The sequence below is a fragment of the Schistocerca cancellata genome, chromosome 10, assembly GCF_023864275.1.
Source record: "Schistocerca cancellata isolate TAMUIC-IGC-003103 chromosome 10, iqSchCanc2.1, whole genome shotgun sequence".
NCBI lineage: Eukaryota > Metazoa > Arthropoda > Insecta > Orthoptera > Acrididae > Schistocerca > Schistocerca cancellata.
Genome location: NC_064635.1, coordinates 156,927,513 through 156,942,205, shown reverse-complemented (window position 1 = coordinate 156,942,205; position 14,693 = coordinate 156,927,513). Strand labels below are relative to the sequence as shown.

The 14,693-nt window shown below is 50.0% G+C and overlaps 13 non-coding genes across 13 annotated transcripts; all 13 read right to left on the bottom strand.

Moving 5' to 3' along the window:
• Positions 1 to 4,222: 4,222 nt before the first annotated feature.
• Trnaa-agc (transfer RNA alanine (anticodon AGC)) lies at positions 4,223 to 4,295 on the bottom strand. The gene has a single exon. It is a non-coding gene; the product is annotated as a tRNA-Ala (tRNA).
• Positions 4,296 to 4,718: 423 nt separating this feature from the next.
• Positions 4,719 to 4,791, bottom strand: Trnaa-ugc (transfer RNA alanine (anticodon UGC)). The gene has a single exon. It is a non-coding gene; the product is annotated as a tRNA-Ala (tRNA).
• A 1,419-nt stretch (positions 4,792 to 6,210) lies between these two features.
• Positions 6,211 to 6,283, bottom strand: Trnaa-agc (transfer RNA alanine (anticodon AGC)). The gene has a single exon. It is a non-coding gene; the product is annotated as a tRNA-Ala (tRNA).
• Positions 6,284 to 6,706: 423 nt separating this feature from the next.
• Positions 6,707 to 6,779, bottom strand: Trnaa-ugc (transfer RNA alanine (anticodon UGC)). Its single transcript has one exon. It is a non-coding gene; the product is annotated as a tRNA-Ala (tRNA).
• A 1,074-nt stretch (positions 6,780 to 7,853) lies between these two features.
• Positions 7,854 to 7,926, bottom strand: Trnaa-agc (transfer RNA alanine (anticodon AGC)). Its single transcript has one exon. It is a non-coding gene; the product is annotated as a tRNA-Ala (tRNA).
• Positions 7,927 to 8,349: 423 nt separating this feature from the next.
• On the bottom strand, positions 8,350 to 8,422 carry Trnaa-ugc (transfer RNA alanine (anticodon UGC)). Its single transcript has one exon. It is a non-coding gene; the product is annotated as a tRNA-Ala (tRNA).
• A 1,074-nt stretch (positions 8,423 to 9,496) lies between these two features.
• Positions 9,497 to 9,569, bottom strand: Trnaa-agc (transfer RNA alanine (anticodon AGC)). Its single transcript has one exon. It is a non-coding gene; the product is annotated as a tRNA-Ala (tRNA).
• Positions 9,570 to 9,992: 423 nt separating this feature from the next.
• Trnaa-ugc (transfer RNA alanine (anticodon UGC)) lies at positions 9,993 to 10,065 on the bottom strand. Its single transcript has one exon. It is a non-coding gene; the product is annotated as a tRNA-Ala (tRNA).
• A 1,074-nt stretch (positions 10,066 to 11,139) lies between these two features.
• Positions 11,140 to 11,212, bottom strand: Trnaa-agc (transfer RNA alanine (anticodon AGC)). Its single transcript has one exon. It is a non-coding gene; the product is annotated as a tRNA-Ala (tRNA).
• A 423-nt stretch (positions 11,213 to 11,635) lies between these two features.
• Positions 11,636 to 11,708, bottom strand: Trnaa-ugc (transfer RNA alanine (anticodon UGC)). Its single transcript has one exon. It is a non-coding gene; the product is annotated as a tRNA-Ala (tRNA).
• Positions 11,709 to 12,782: 1,074 nt separating this feature from the next.
• Positions 12,783 to 12,855, bottom strand: Trnaa-agc (transfer RNA alanine (anticodon AGC)). The gene has a single exon. It is a non-coding gene; the product is annotated as a tRNA-Ala (tRNA).
• Positions 12,856 to 13,278: 423 nt separating this feature from the next.
• On the bottom strand, positions 13,279 to 13,351 carry Trnaa-ugc (transfer RNA alanine (anticodon UGC)). Its single transcript has one exon. It is a non-coding gene; the product is annotated as a tRNA-Ala (tRNA).
• Positions 13,352 to 14,425: 1,074 nt separating this feature from the next.
• On the bottom strand, positions 14,426 to 14,498 carry Trnaa-agc (transfer RNA alanine (anticodon AGC)). Its single transcript has one exon. It is a non-coding gene; the product is annotated as a tRNA-Ala (tRNA).
• Positions 14,499 to 14,693: the final 195 nt, after the last annotated feature.

Below are 14,693 nucleotides of genomic sequence, written 5' to 3'. Positions count from 1 at the left end.
AGGGGATTTCCGAATCGGCGAACTGCAGACGACCTCCAATACATCTTTATTACTGAAGGCTAACGAAATAGAGTCATTTTCTTCCCTAGTTACGGTAGATGAAATGGCACTAAACAGTCCATCATAGCAGTCGTCGTGGAGAGCCGCTGATGCGTAGGTGTTCACAAAATAGTCGTGCAGAGCTTTGACAATCTCTCGCTGAGTGTCAACCGTTGTTCCATCCTCAAGTTTTAGGGCGTCAATAAAAGTCCGCCTCCTGTTCCGTGTATGTTTGACGAGATGGTACAGAGCGGCTGCTTCATCATCTCGAACCGACGTCACTTTCGATTTTATCTTAAGGCCGTCCAGTTGCATCCTCTTCAGACTGATTAATTTTGCCTTTATTTTCCGAATGTCGGCGATTCTGGTGGTCGTCGCGTCTGCACGATCGTACAGGTCCCGTAAGATTGTGTAATAAAATTCCATCGTCTTTTTGATCTCCGCCGCCCTTTCAATTCCGAAGTACATGATGACATTTCGCAGTTTCGGCTTTGCCTGCAGAGTCCACCACTCGATAGTGCTACGAAACTTGGTAGTAGCGCGCAAGCACTGCTCCCAAGCTCGACGCACCCCCTCCTCTAGCTCTACATCCGTTAACAATGACACATTCAGGTTCCATTGATTTCTATACCATCGTGTGGGTTGTGGAAGTAATTTCAGGCACGCGATGACACCACTGTGATCGGAGAAACTGGAGGGGATCGTCTCTACTTTTAATAAATCATTCTCGAAAACGTCGGAAACATAAATCCTGTCGATTCTGCTACAGGAATTCGCGACGATGTGAGTGAAGCGTACCAATGTCGGGTACCGAATTTCCCACACATCTTTAAGTTTTAAGTCGGTCACGAGGCGCTTTAATGCAGGCGAATAATTAAAATTTGGGGACTGATCTTTCCGGGATAAGACACAATTAAAATCACCACCAATGATAAGGCGTCGGGGATTTTTCCTAAATAAATAGAGTATATGTTCCTGAAAAAAAGTAGCTCGGTCTGCTCTATAGGTAGTACCGGAAGGTGCGTACAAATTGATGATGGTGACGCCGAAAACGGTGATCCCCACCCCTCTACCCGATTCCAATTTGTCAATCTCAGTAACTGGAATCCCTTCTCTAATTAAGATTGCGGTCCCCACGGCCGTTTCCGGGGAAAAATTCGTGATGCCGACAAACCCAGGAAGAGTAAATTGTGGCATGGACACCTCCTGCAAAAGTGCTATGTCAGTTCCTGACTCATATAGGTATTGTTTTAATGCGTTCAGTTTCACTTCTGATCTGATTTTATTAATATTGAGGGTCGTGATCGTATAGGCCTGTGACATAATAACAGGACGTCTGAGAGAAGGAGGGATCAACTGCCTTTAATTGTCCACATCTTCATGCCATTCCATTTTAGTAGCGGCCGCGGAATTCGTGTCTGGAACGTCACTGAGGGGTTCTCTTGCGTCTTTGTTTTTACTCTTTTTCCGGACAGCATTAACATTGGGTGGTAATCGGATCCTGTGACGGACACTGTGCAGCACCGCTGCAGCCGGAGGCGTGGGAGGGTCGTGGGTGACGTCAAGCTTCTCTCTTGACACATCTTGCGCCGGGAGCGGGTGCGCCGAAACCTCTGGCGAGCGATCAGCTGAGCCACCACTTTCACTATCAGCTTGTTTGGCAATACTCGCCGCCCGAAGCTGTTTGTTGTCAATGACAGTCCCGGGCTGCTGTGTGTGTATACCGTCGCGGAGTTGTTGACATTCATGTTGTTCTGAGGCCAGGGCCGGAGCGGCCGCCACGTGTTGTGTACCGTCCGTGCCTGGAGATATTGTTTGTATACCATCACGGCGAGCCTCGACGTGTGTACTTCCAGCAGACACGGGAGCCACACCTATTTGTTGACCTTCCTGAGTGTGTTGTTGCGGAATTTCTGAAACATCAGCCTGTGGTAACTGAATGGCATCTACGGAAGTATCGGCGCTTGAAATTGCGGTAGAAGAATCGTCCACAATCGCCGCACCGGGTAGAACTTTTGCGTCCGAAGCGGTTCCCCGCACGACCGGTTCCGCGGTCTCTTGCGCACTGAAGGTGTCATCATCAGAGTCACGGCTGTCACAAGTCCGACGCCTCTTATTAGTCGTGGCATCGACTTTCGCCGGTGGCTTAGTACCATTATCTCTCCTAACCAGAACCGGAAACTCATCAGGGCGAATTTCATGGAGCTCTTCCGAAGGTGCTTCAGAACTAGGGACCTCACGCTCGAACACAGGTTGATCCGCCACTACATCAGCCAACGTAAGCCTTTTACGCTGCTGCAGCGAATTCTTTAGCACAAACATTCGCCTGGGACAGTCCTGACGCAAGTGACCACTCTCGTTACAGATATGGCACGTGGGAGTTTGGCCACTGTAAGTAACATGAGCCCTATAGTCACAAACGGTTATATGAGAGGGTATATTCTGCTTGATATGCATTTCCACAGATCGGACGCCACTGTAACATTGTAACCTGTGCTGGTTCGACCACCGTTCGTTTCGAATCTGCTTGATATCCCCGAATTTGGACAGAATCTCTTTCAGATAATAATTGTCGACTTCAGGCGGTAAGTTAAAGATACGCACATTGGTATACTCGACATCGGCATTAGAAATGATCACAGTACTTACAGATTCGTCCCGGTGTCGAAAAAAAGCTCTCCCTCCGTGTTGCGCCATTATCTTGTCCAGTAACACAGGATTCAGTAATTTTACAAAGAAGCAATATTGCTCGGTATCATAATAGGCTGTGTGCACTTGATCAGAGGTAATGCCAATAACATCCACAATCCAATCATGTATTTCTAAGGAACTAGGCTGCACATAACGGGTAGACTTGTCGAACTCAAAACGGAGTGTACACTTGCGCGGAAATAACCTGGACATTGCAAAATATAGCTAGCGGTAGAACCGCTAGAAGAACACAAGAACGAAAATCAAACTCGAGATCAATATACTCTAAATCAGAACACCTCACGGGCAAAGAGAAAGTTTAGTAGTAATCACGACTTGTAAACACGTGTCGGAGCGGAGCACTCAATACGTCCGATCAGCACGGTGTCTCAGGCGCGACTGCCTGAGCTACGCCCCCAAGCGCAACAGAGCTGCGCTGTTTTCCTTTCTTTGCTACTCTGAAGTGCACGGACCTGATGGTTGGTTGGTTTGTAGGGGTGAAGGGACCAGTGTACAAAGGCGTGGTCACGTTCATATACACATGAGTTCCAAGTAGTTTCGATGTTCTGGTGTTACGACTACAAATTCCGTCTGTATTTAACGTCTTAAATTGAAAGGACTGTCGACTGATGACCACAGCAGTTGAGACCCATAGTGCTCAGAGCCATTTCTCGAAAGGACAGTCACAAATTGCTCCGTTTTCACTCCTTGTCGGCAATCACACCGCGCCTCAGGTAACAAGCACATCTGAAGCCCCATTGTGCACTCGACTGTTCATGCCAACTCACTGCCTCGCACTTTACTACTGTGTACCACTCTTGTCGTCCAACTGCAAAAGACTGGGCCACAACACGTTTCCGCGTCTCCATTGCACTGCGCAAACTACGAAACGCTCCCCAAACATGGCACTCACCAATGCAGACGACTTTTCCGACATTACACGACGCTCACGCAACGCTCACGCTAGTGACAGCCTTATTTAGAGCTTGACGTCGCGCCCAAGCGAGTGAGCACATTTCGCCTACGGCTTAGGCCGCCCACCTAGTGTGGCTGCTCGGTGTCTGCAGGCAGCGAGGGGCTGCAACCTTCCCGTGTTCGCGCCTATGTCACCTCTGCTTGCTTGTCAGAGACAGAGTATCGCAAAACATACAACTCACTCCATGAATTGATTGCTACGGCATCTGTCATCAGCAGTCACAACTAGCAACACCAGTAGCAGCCGACTGCACGTAAAGAATGGGAATGTGCAGTGGGATTTTTGTGAACTCGGCGCAAGGCAGATCTTTCCGACATAGGTTTGAGAATCTTAAGGGAGGACTTGTACTGTTTCTAAATTCAGTGTAGCGGTGGGAGGAGGGTGCTTCTTGCGCGTAACAGTACGCTTGCCAATTGTGGCTGCTAATCGTTCGCTCGTATCTGCCTTGACACATTCGCTGGCTGTGAATTATTCCACTTGCATGGCAGTGTGGACATGTTGGTGTGTTAAAAATTCTGGAGGCGCTGGGTATCGATCCCAGTACCTCTCGCATGCTAAGCGAGCGCTCTACCATCTGAGCTACGCCCCCTGATGACAAATAGTGCTACATACAACCATATCAATACCACAGACCCTTGCACTCTCATTATTCCGCAGACAAACACTACTCTCAATGTGGCCGCGAGGGTGTCTTTCAGGTTTTCTGCATTCTGTATCGAATCGTAGTTGGCCAAAATTAAAGTGGCACGCACAACGTCGAAAATAGCGTTCGGCCACCACTCTGAGTAAGACGGACGTGTTGTCCACTCTCTAGACTTCATTGAGGTTAGGCCGTTATACCTAAGACAGATTTGCAGTTGATGACACCTCGACAACAGCCGGTCCTCACATTTACGTCTTGCTCTCCTTACGTCAGTATACATCATATGAGTCTGTGACGCTGGCTTTGCAACATCTTGCGTGTCTTTAGGCTCGCCGCGACCAACACTTACCATGCACTGTCCACAAAACATGGAGGCGCCGGGGCTTGAACCCGGGACCTTTCACACGCAAAGCGAACGCTCTACCAACTGAGCTACGCCCCCAAGCGCAACAGAGCTGCGCTGTTTTCCTTTCTTTGCTACTCTGAAGTGCACGGACCTGATGGTTGGTCGGTTTGTAGGGGTGAAGGGACCAGTGTACAAAGGCGTGGTCACGTTCATATACACATGAGTTCCAAGTAGTTTCGATGTTCTCGTGTTACGACTACAAATTCCGTCTGTATTTAACGTCTTAAATTGAAAGGACTGTCGACTGATGACCACAGCAGTTGAGACCCATAGTGCTCAGAGCCATTTCTCGAAAGGACAGTCACAAATTGCTCCGTTTTCACTCCTTGTCGGCAATCACACCGCGCCTCAGGTAACAAGCACATCTGAAGCCCCATTGTGCACTCGACTGTTCATGCCAACTCACTGCCTCGCACTTTACTACTGTGTACCACTCTTGTCGTCCAACTGCAAAAGACTGGGCCACAACACGTTTCCGCGTCTCCATTGCACTGCGCAAACAACGAAACGCTCCCCAAACATGGCACTCACCAATGCAGACGACTTTTCCGACTTTACACGACGCTCACGCAACGCTCACGCTAGTGACAGCCTTATTTAGAGCTTGACGTCGCGCCCAAGCGAGTGAGCACATTTCGCCTACGGCTTAGGCCGCCCACCTAGTGTGGCTGCTCGGTGTCTGCAGGCAGCGAGGGGCTGCAACCTTCCCGTGTTCGCACATCTGAAGCCCCATTGTGCACTCGACTGTTCATGCCAACTCACTGCCTCGCACTTTACTACTGTGTACCACTCTTGTCGTCCAACTGCAAAAGACTGGGCCACAACACGTTTCCGCGTCTCCATTGCACTGCGCAAACTACGAAACGCTCCCCAAACATGGCACTCACCAATGCAGACGACTTTTCCGACTTTACACGACGCTCACGCTAGTGACAGCCTTATTTAGAGCTTGACGTCGCGCCCAAGCGAGTGAGCACATTTCGCCTACGGCTTAGGCCGCCCACCTAGTGTGGCTGCTCGGTGTCTGCAGGCAGCGAGGGGCTGCAACCTTCCCGTGTTCGCGCCTATGTCACCTCTGCTTGCTTGTCAGAGACAGAGTATCGCAAAACATACAACTCACTCCATGAATTGATTGCTACGGCATCTGTCATCAGCAGTCACAACTAGCAACACCAGTAGCAGCCGACTGCACGTAAAGAATGGGAATGTGCAGTGGGATTTTTGTGAACTCGGCGCAAGGCAGATCTTTCCGACATAGGTTTGAGAATCTTAAGGGAGGACTTGTACTGTTTCTAAATTCAGTGTAGCGGTGGGAGGAGGGTGCTTCTTGCGCGTAACAGTACGCTTGCCAATTGTGGCTGCTAATCGTTCGCTCGTATCTGCCTTGACACATTCGCTGGCTGTGAATTATTCCACTTGCATGGCAGTGTGGACATGTTGGTGTGTTAAAAATTCTGGAGGCGCTGGGTATCGATCCCAGTACCTCTCGCATGCTAAGCGAGCGCTCTACCATCTGAGCTACGCCCCCTGATGACAAATAGTGCTACATACAACCATATCAATACCACAGACCCTTGCACTCTCATTATTCCGCAGACAAACACTACTCTCAATGTGGCCGCGAGGGTGTCTTTCAGGTTTTCTGCATTCTGTATCGAATCGTAGTTGGCCAAAATTAAAGTGGCACGCACAACGTCGAAAATAGCGTTCGGCCACCACTCTGAGTAAGACGGACGTGTTGTCCACTCTCTAGACTTCATTGAGGTTAGGCCGTTATACCTAAGACAGATTTGCAGTCGATGACACCTCGACAACAGCCGGTCCTCACATTTACGTCTTGCTCTCCTTACGTCAGTATACATCATATGAGTCTGTGACGCTGGCTTTGCAACATCTTGCGTGTCTTTAGGCTCGCCGCGACCAACACTTACCATGCACTGTCCACAAAACATGGAGGCGCCGGGGCTTGAACCCGGGACCTTTCACATGCAAAGCGAACGCTCTACCAACTGAGCTACGCCCCCAAGCGCAACAGAGCTGCGCTGTTTTCCTTTCTTTGCTACTCTGAAGTGCACGGACCTGATGGTTGGTTGGTTTGTAGGGGTGAAGGGACCAGTGTACAAAGGCGTGGTCACGTTCATATACACATGAGTTCCAAGTAGTTTCGATGTTCTGGTGTTACGACTACAAATTCCGTCTGTATTTAACGTCTTAAATTGAAAGGACTGTCGACTGATGACCACAGCAGTTGAGACCCATAGTGCTCAGAGCCATTTCTCGAAAGGACAGTCACAAATTGCTCCGTTTTCACTCCTTGTCGGCAATCACACCGCGCCTCAGGTAACAAGCACATCTGAAGCCCCATTGTGCACTCGACTGTTCATGCCAACTCACTGCCTCGCACTTTACTACTGTGTACCACTCTTGTCGTCCAACTGCAAAAGACTGGGCCACAACACGTTTCCGCGTCTCCATTGCACTGCGCAAACTACGAAACGCTCCCCAAACATGGCACTCACCAATGCAGACGACTTTTCCGACATTACACGACGCTCACGCAACGCTCACGCTAGTGACAGCCTTATTTAGAGCTTGACGTCGCGCCCAAGCGAGTGAGCACATTTCGCCTACGGCTTAGGCCGCCCACCTAGTGTGGCTGCTCGGTGTCTGCAGGCAGCGAGGGGCTGCAACCTTCCCGTGTTCGCGCCTATGTCACCTCTGCTTGCTTGTCAGAGACAGAGTATCGCAAAACATACAACTCACTCCATGAATTGATTGCTACGGCATCTGTCATCAGCAGTCACAACTAGCAACACCAGTAGCAGCCGACTGCACGTAAAGAATGGGAATGTGCAGTGGGATTTTTGTGAACTCGGCGCAAGGCAGATCTTTCCGACATAGGTTTGAGAATCTTAAGGGAGGACTTGTACTGTTTCTAAATTCAGTGTAGCGGTGGGAGGAGGGTGCTTCTTGCGCGTAACAGTACGCTTGCCAATTGTGGCTGCTAATCGTTCGCTCGTATCTGCCTTGACACATTCGCTGGCTGTGAATTATTCCACTTGCATGGCAGTGTGGACATGTTGGTGTGTTAAAAATTCTGGAGGCGCTGGGTATCGATCCCAGTACCTCTCGCATGCTAAGCGAGCGCTCTACCATCTGAGCTACGCCCCCTGATGACAAATAGTGCTACATACAACCATATCAATACCACAGACCCTTGCACTCTCATTATTCCGCAGACAAACACTACTCTCAATGTGGCCGCGAGGGTGTCTTTCAGGTTTTCTGCATTCTGTATCGAATCGTAGTTGGCCAAAATTAAAGTGGCACGCACAACGTCGAAAATAGCGTTCGGCCACCACTCTGAGTAAGACGGACGTGTTGTCCACTCTCTAGACTTCATTGAGGTTAGGCCGTTATACCTAAGACAGATTTGCAGTCGATGACACCTCGACAACAGCCGGTCCTCACATTTACGTCTTGCTCTCCTTACGTCAGTATACATCATATGAGTCTGTGACGCTGGCTTTGCAACATCTTGCGTGTCTTTAGGCTCGCCGCGACCAACACTTACCATGCACTGTCCACAAAACATGGAGGCGCCGGGGCTTGAACCCGGGACCTTTCACATGCAAAGCGAACGCTCTACCAACTGAGCTACGCCCCCAAGCGCAACAGAGCTGCGCTGTTTTCCTTTCTTTGCTACTCTGAAGTGCACGGACCTGATGGTTGGTTGGTTTGTAGGGGTGAAGGGACCAGTGTATAAAGACGTGGTCACGTTCATATACACATGAGTTCCAAGTAGTTTCGATGTTCTGGTGTTACGACTACAAATTCCGTCTGTATTTAACGTCTTAAATTGAAAGGACTGTCGACTGATGACCACAGCAGTTGAGACCCATAGTGCTCAGAGCCATTTCTCGAAAGGACAGTCACAAATTGCTCCGTTTTCACTCCTTGTCGGCAATCACACCGCGCCTCAGGTAACAAGCACATCTGAAGCCCCATTGTGCACTCGACTGTTCATGCCAACTCACTGCCTCGCACTTTACTACTGTGTACCACTCTTGTCGTCCAACTGCAAAAGACTGGGCCACAACACGTTTCCGCGTCTCCATTGCACTGCGCAAACTACGAAACGCTCCCCAAACATGGCACTCACCAATGCAGACGACTTTTCCGACATTACACGACGCTCACGCAACGCTCACGCTAGTGACAGCCTTATTTAGAGCTTGACGTCGCGCCCAAGCGAGTGAGCACATTTCGCCTACGGCTTAGGCCGCCCACCTAGTGTGGCTGCTCGGTGTCTGCAGGCAGCGAGGGGCTGCAACCTTCCCGTGTTCGCGCCTATGTCACCTCTGCTTGCTTGTCAGAGACAGAGTATCGCAAAACATACAACTCACTCCATGAATTGATTGCTACGGCATCTGTCATCAGCAGTCACAACTAGCAACACCAGTAGCAGCCGACTGCACGTAAAGAATGGGAATGTGCAGTGGGATTTTTGTGAACTCGGCGCAAGGCAGATCTTTCCGACATAGGTTTGAGAATCTTAAGGGAGGACTTGTACTGTTTCTAAATTCAGTGTAGCGGTGGGAGGAGGGTGCTTCTTGCGCGTAACAGTACGCTTGCCAATTGTGGCTGCTAATCGTTCGCTCGTATCTGCCTTGACACATTCGCTGGCTGTGAATTATTCCACTTGCATGGCAGTGTGGACATGTTGGTGTGTTAAAAATTCTGGAGGCGCTGGGTATCGATCCCAGTACCTCTCGCATGCTAAGCGAGCGCTCTACCATCTGAGCTACGCCCCCTGATGACAAATAGTGCTACATACAACCATATCAATACCACAGACCCTTGCACTCTCATTATTCCGCAGACAAACACTACTCTCAATGTGGCCGCGAGGGTGTCTTTCAGGTTTTCTGCATTCTGTATCGAATCGTAGTTGGCCAAAATTAAAGTGGCACGCACAACGTCGAAAATAGCGTTCGGCCACCACTCTGAGTAAGACGGACGTGTTGTCCACTCTCTAGACTTCATTGAGGTTAGGCCGTTATACCTAAGACAGATTTGCAGTCGATGACACCTCGACAACAGCCGGTCCTCACATTTACGTCTTGCTCTCCTTACGTCAGTATACATCATATGAGTCTGTGACGCTGGCTTTGCAACATCTTGCGTGTCTTTAGGCTCGCCGCGACCAACACTTACCATGCACTGTCCACAAAACATGGAGGCGCCGGGGCTTGAACCCGGGACCTTTCACATGCAAAGCGAACGCTCTACCAACTGAGCTACGCCCCCAAGCGCAACAGAGCTGCGCTGTTTTCCTTTCTTTGCTACTCTGAAGTGCACGGACCTGATGGTTGGTTGGTTTGTAGGGGTGAAGGGACCAGTGTACAAAGGCGTGGTCACGTTCATATACACATGAGTTCCAAGTAGTTTCGATGTTCTGGTGTTACGACTACAAATTCCGTCTGTATTTAACGTCTTAAATTGAAAGGACTGTCGACTGATGACCACAGCAGTTGAGACCCATAGTGCTCAGAGCCATTTCTCGAAAGGACAGTCACAAATTGCTCCGTTTTCACTCCTTGTCGGCAATCACACCGCGCCTCAGGTAACAAGCACATCTGAAGCCCCATTGTGCACTCGACTGTTCATGCCAACTCACTGCCTCGCACTTTACTACTGTGTACCACTCTTGTCGTCCAACTGCAAAAGACTGGGCCACAACACGTTTCCGCGTCTCCATTGCACTGCGCAAACTACGAAACGCTCCCCAAACATGGCACTCACCAATGCAGACGACTTTTCCGACATTACACGACGCTCACGCAACGCTCACGCTAGTGACAGCCTTATTTAGAGCTTGACGTCGCGCCCAAGCGAGTGAGCACATTTCGCCTACGGCTTAGGCCGCCCACCTAGTGTGGCTGCTCGGTGTCTGCAGGCAGCGAGGGGCTGCAACCTTCCCGTGTTCGCGCCTATGTCACCTCTGCTTGCTTGTCAGAGACAGAGTATCGCAAAACATACAACTCACTCCATGAATTGATTGCTACGGCATCTGTCATCAGCAGTCACAACTAGCAACACCAGTAGCAGCCGACTGCACGTAAAGAATGGGAATGTGCAGTGGGATTTTTGTGAACTCGGCGCAAGGCAGATCTTTCCGACATAGGTTTGAGAATCTTAAGGGAGGACTTGTACTGTTTCTAAATTCAGTGTAGCGGTGGGAGGAGGGTGCTTCTTGCGCGTAACAGTACGCTTGCCAATTGTGGCTGCTAATCGTTCGCTCGTATCTGCCTTGACACATTCGCTGGCTGTGAATTATTCCACTTGCATGGCAGTGTGGACATGTTGGTGTGTTAAAAATTCTGGAGGCGCTGGGTATCGATCCCAGTACCTCTCGCATGCTAAGCGAGCGCTCTACCATCTGAGCTACGCCCCCTGATGACAAATAGTGCTACATACAACCATATCAATACCACAGACCCTTGCACTCTCATTATTCCGCAGACAAACACTACTCTCAATGTGGCCGCGAGGGTGTCTTTCAGGTTTTCTGCATTCTGTATCGAATCGTAGTTGGCCAAAATTAAAGTGGCACGCACAACGTCGAAAATAGCGTTCGGCCACCACTCTGAGTAAGACGGACGTGTTGTCCACTCTCTAGACTTCATTGAGGTTAGGCCGTTATACCTAAGACAGATTTGCAGTCGATGACACCTCGACAACAGCCGGTCCTCACATTTACGTCTTGCTCTCCTTACGTCAGTATACATCATATGAGTCTGTGACGCTGGCTTTGCAACATCTTGCGTGTCTTTAGGCTCGCCGCGACCAACACTTACCATGCACTGTCCACAAAACATGGAGGCGCCGGGGCTTGAACCCGGGACCTTTCACATGCAAAGCGAACGCTCTACCAACTGAGCTACGCCCCCAAGCGCAACAGAGCTGCGCTGTTTTCCTTTCTTTGCTACTCTGAAGTGCACGGACCTGATGGTTGGTTGGTTTGTAGGGGTGAAGGGACCAGTGTACAAAGGCGTGGTCACGTTCATATACACATGAGTTCCAAGTAGTTTCGATGTTCTGGTGTTACGACTACAAATTCCGTCTGTATTTAACGTCTTAAATTGAAAGGACTGTCGACTGATGACCACAGCAGTTGAGACCCATAGTGCTCAGAGCCATTTCTCGAAAGGACAGTCACAAATTGCTCCGTTTTCACTCCTTGTCGGCAATCACACCGCGCCTCAGGTAACAAGCACATCTGAAGCCCCATTGTGCACTCGACTGTTCATGCCAACTCACTGCCTCGCACTTTACTACTGTGTACCACTCTTGTCGTCCAACTGCAAAAGACTGGGCCACAACACGTTTCGGCGTCTCCATTGCACTGCGCAAACTACGAAACGCTCCCCAAACATGGCACTCACCAATGCAGACGACTTTTCCGACTTTACACGACGCTCACGCAACGCTCACGCTAGTGACAGCCTTATTTAGAGCTTGACGTCGCGCCCAAGCGAGTGAGCACATTTCGCCTACGGCTTAGGCCGCCCACCTAGTGTGGCTGCTCGGTGTCTGCAGGCAGCGAGGGGCTGCAACCTTCCCGTGTTCGCGCCTATGTCACCTCTGCTTGCTTGTCAGAGACAGAGTATCGCAAAACATACAACTCACTCCATGAATTGATTGCTACGGCATCTGTCATCAGCAGTCACAACTAGCAACACCAGTAGCAGCCGACTGCACGTAAAGAATGGGAATGTGCAGTGGGATTTTTGTGAACTCGGCGCAAGGCAGATCTTTCCGACATAGGTTTGAGAATCTTAAGGGAGGACTTGTACTGTTTCTAAATTCAGTGTAGCGGTGGGAGGAGGGTGCTTCTTGCGCGTAACAGTACGCTTGCCAATTGTGGCTGCTAATCGTTCGCTCGTATCTGCCTTGACACATTCGCTGGCTGTGAATTATTCCACTTGCATGGCAGTGTGGACATGTTGGTGTGTTAAAAATTCTGGAGGCGCTGGGTATCGATCCCAGTACCTCTCGCATGCTAAGCGAGCGCTCTACCATCTGAGCTACGCCCCCTGATGACAAATAGTGCTACATACAACCATATCAATACCACAGACCCTTGCACTCTCATTATTCCGCAGACAAACACTACTCTCAATGTGGCCGCGAGGGTGTCTTTCAGGTTTTCTGCATTCTGTATCGAATCGTAGTTGGCCAAAATTAAAGTGGCACGCACAACGTCGAAAATAGCGTTCGGCCACCACTCTGAGTAAGACGGACGTGTTGTCCACTCTCTAGACTTCATTGAGGTTAGGCCGTTATACCTAAGACAGATTTGCAGTCGATGACACCTCGACAACAGCCGGTCCTCACATTTACGTCTTGCTCTCCTTACGTCAGTATACATCATATGAGTCTGTGACGCTGGCTTTGCAACATCTTGCGTGTCTTTAGGCTCGCCGCGACCAACACTTACCATGCACTGTCCACAAAACATGGAGGCGCCGGGGCTTGAACCCGGGACCTTTCACATGCAAAGCGAACGCTCTACCAACTGAGCTACGCCCCCAAGCGCAACAGAGCTGCGCTGTTTTCCTTTCTTTGCTACTCTGAAGTGCACGGACCTGATGGTTGGTTGGTTTGTAGGGGTGAAGGGACCAGTGTATAAAGACGTGGTCACGTTCATATACACATGAGTTCCAAGTAGTTTCGATGTTCTGGTGTTACGACTACAAATTCCGTCTGTATTTAACGTCTTAAATTGAAAGGACTGTCGACTGATGACCACAGCAGTTGAGACCCATAGTGCTCAGAGCCATTTCTCGAAAGGACAGTCACAAATTGCTCCGTTTTCACTCCTTGTCGGCAATCACACCGCGCCTCAGGTAACAAGCACATCTGAAGCCCCATTGTGCACTCGACTGTTCATGCCAACTCACTGCCTCGCACTTTACTACTGTGTACCACTCTTGTCGTCCAACTGCAAAAGACTGGGCCACAACACGTTTCCGCGTCTCCATTGCACTGCGCAAACTACGAAACGCTCCCCAAACATGGCACTCACCAATGCAGACGACTTTTCCGACATTACACGACGCTCACGCAACGCTCACGCTAGTGACAGCCTTATTTAGAGCTTGACGTCGCGCCCAAGCGAGTGAGCACATTTCGCCTACGGCTTAGGCCGCCCACCTAGTGTGGCTGCTCGGTGTCTGCAGGCAGCGAGGGGCTGCAACCTTCCCGTGTTCGCGCCTATGTCACCTCTGCTTGCTTGTCAGAGACAGAGTATCGCAAAACATACAACTCACTCCATGAATTGATTGCTACGGCATCTGTCATCAGCAGTCACAACTAGCAACACCAGTAGCAGCCGACTGCACGTAAAGAATGGGAATGTGCAGTGGGATTTTTGTGAACTCGGCGCAAGGCAGATCTTTCCGACATAGGTTTGAGAATCTTAAGGGAGGACTTGTACTGTTTCTAAATTCAGTGTAGCGGTGGGAGGAGGGTGCTTCTTGCGCGTAACAGTACGCTTGCCAATTGTGGCTGCTAATCGTTCGCTCGTATCTGCCTTGACACATTCGCTGGCTGTGAATTATTCCACTTGCATGGCAGTGTGGACATGTTGGTGTGTTAAAAATTCTGGAGGCGCTGGGTATCGATCCCAGTACCTCTCGCATGCTAAGCGAGCGCTCTACCATCTGAGCTACGCCCCCTGATGACAAATAGTGCTACATACAACCATATCAATACCACAGACCCTTGCACTCTCATTATTCCGCAGACAAACACTACTCTCAATGTGGCCGCGAGGGTGTCTTTCAGGTTTTCTGCATTCTGTATCGAATCGTAGTTGGCCAAAATTAAAGTGGCACGCACAACGTCGAAAATAGCGTTCGGCCACCACTCTG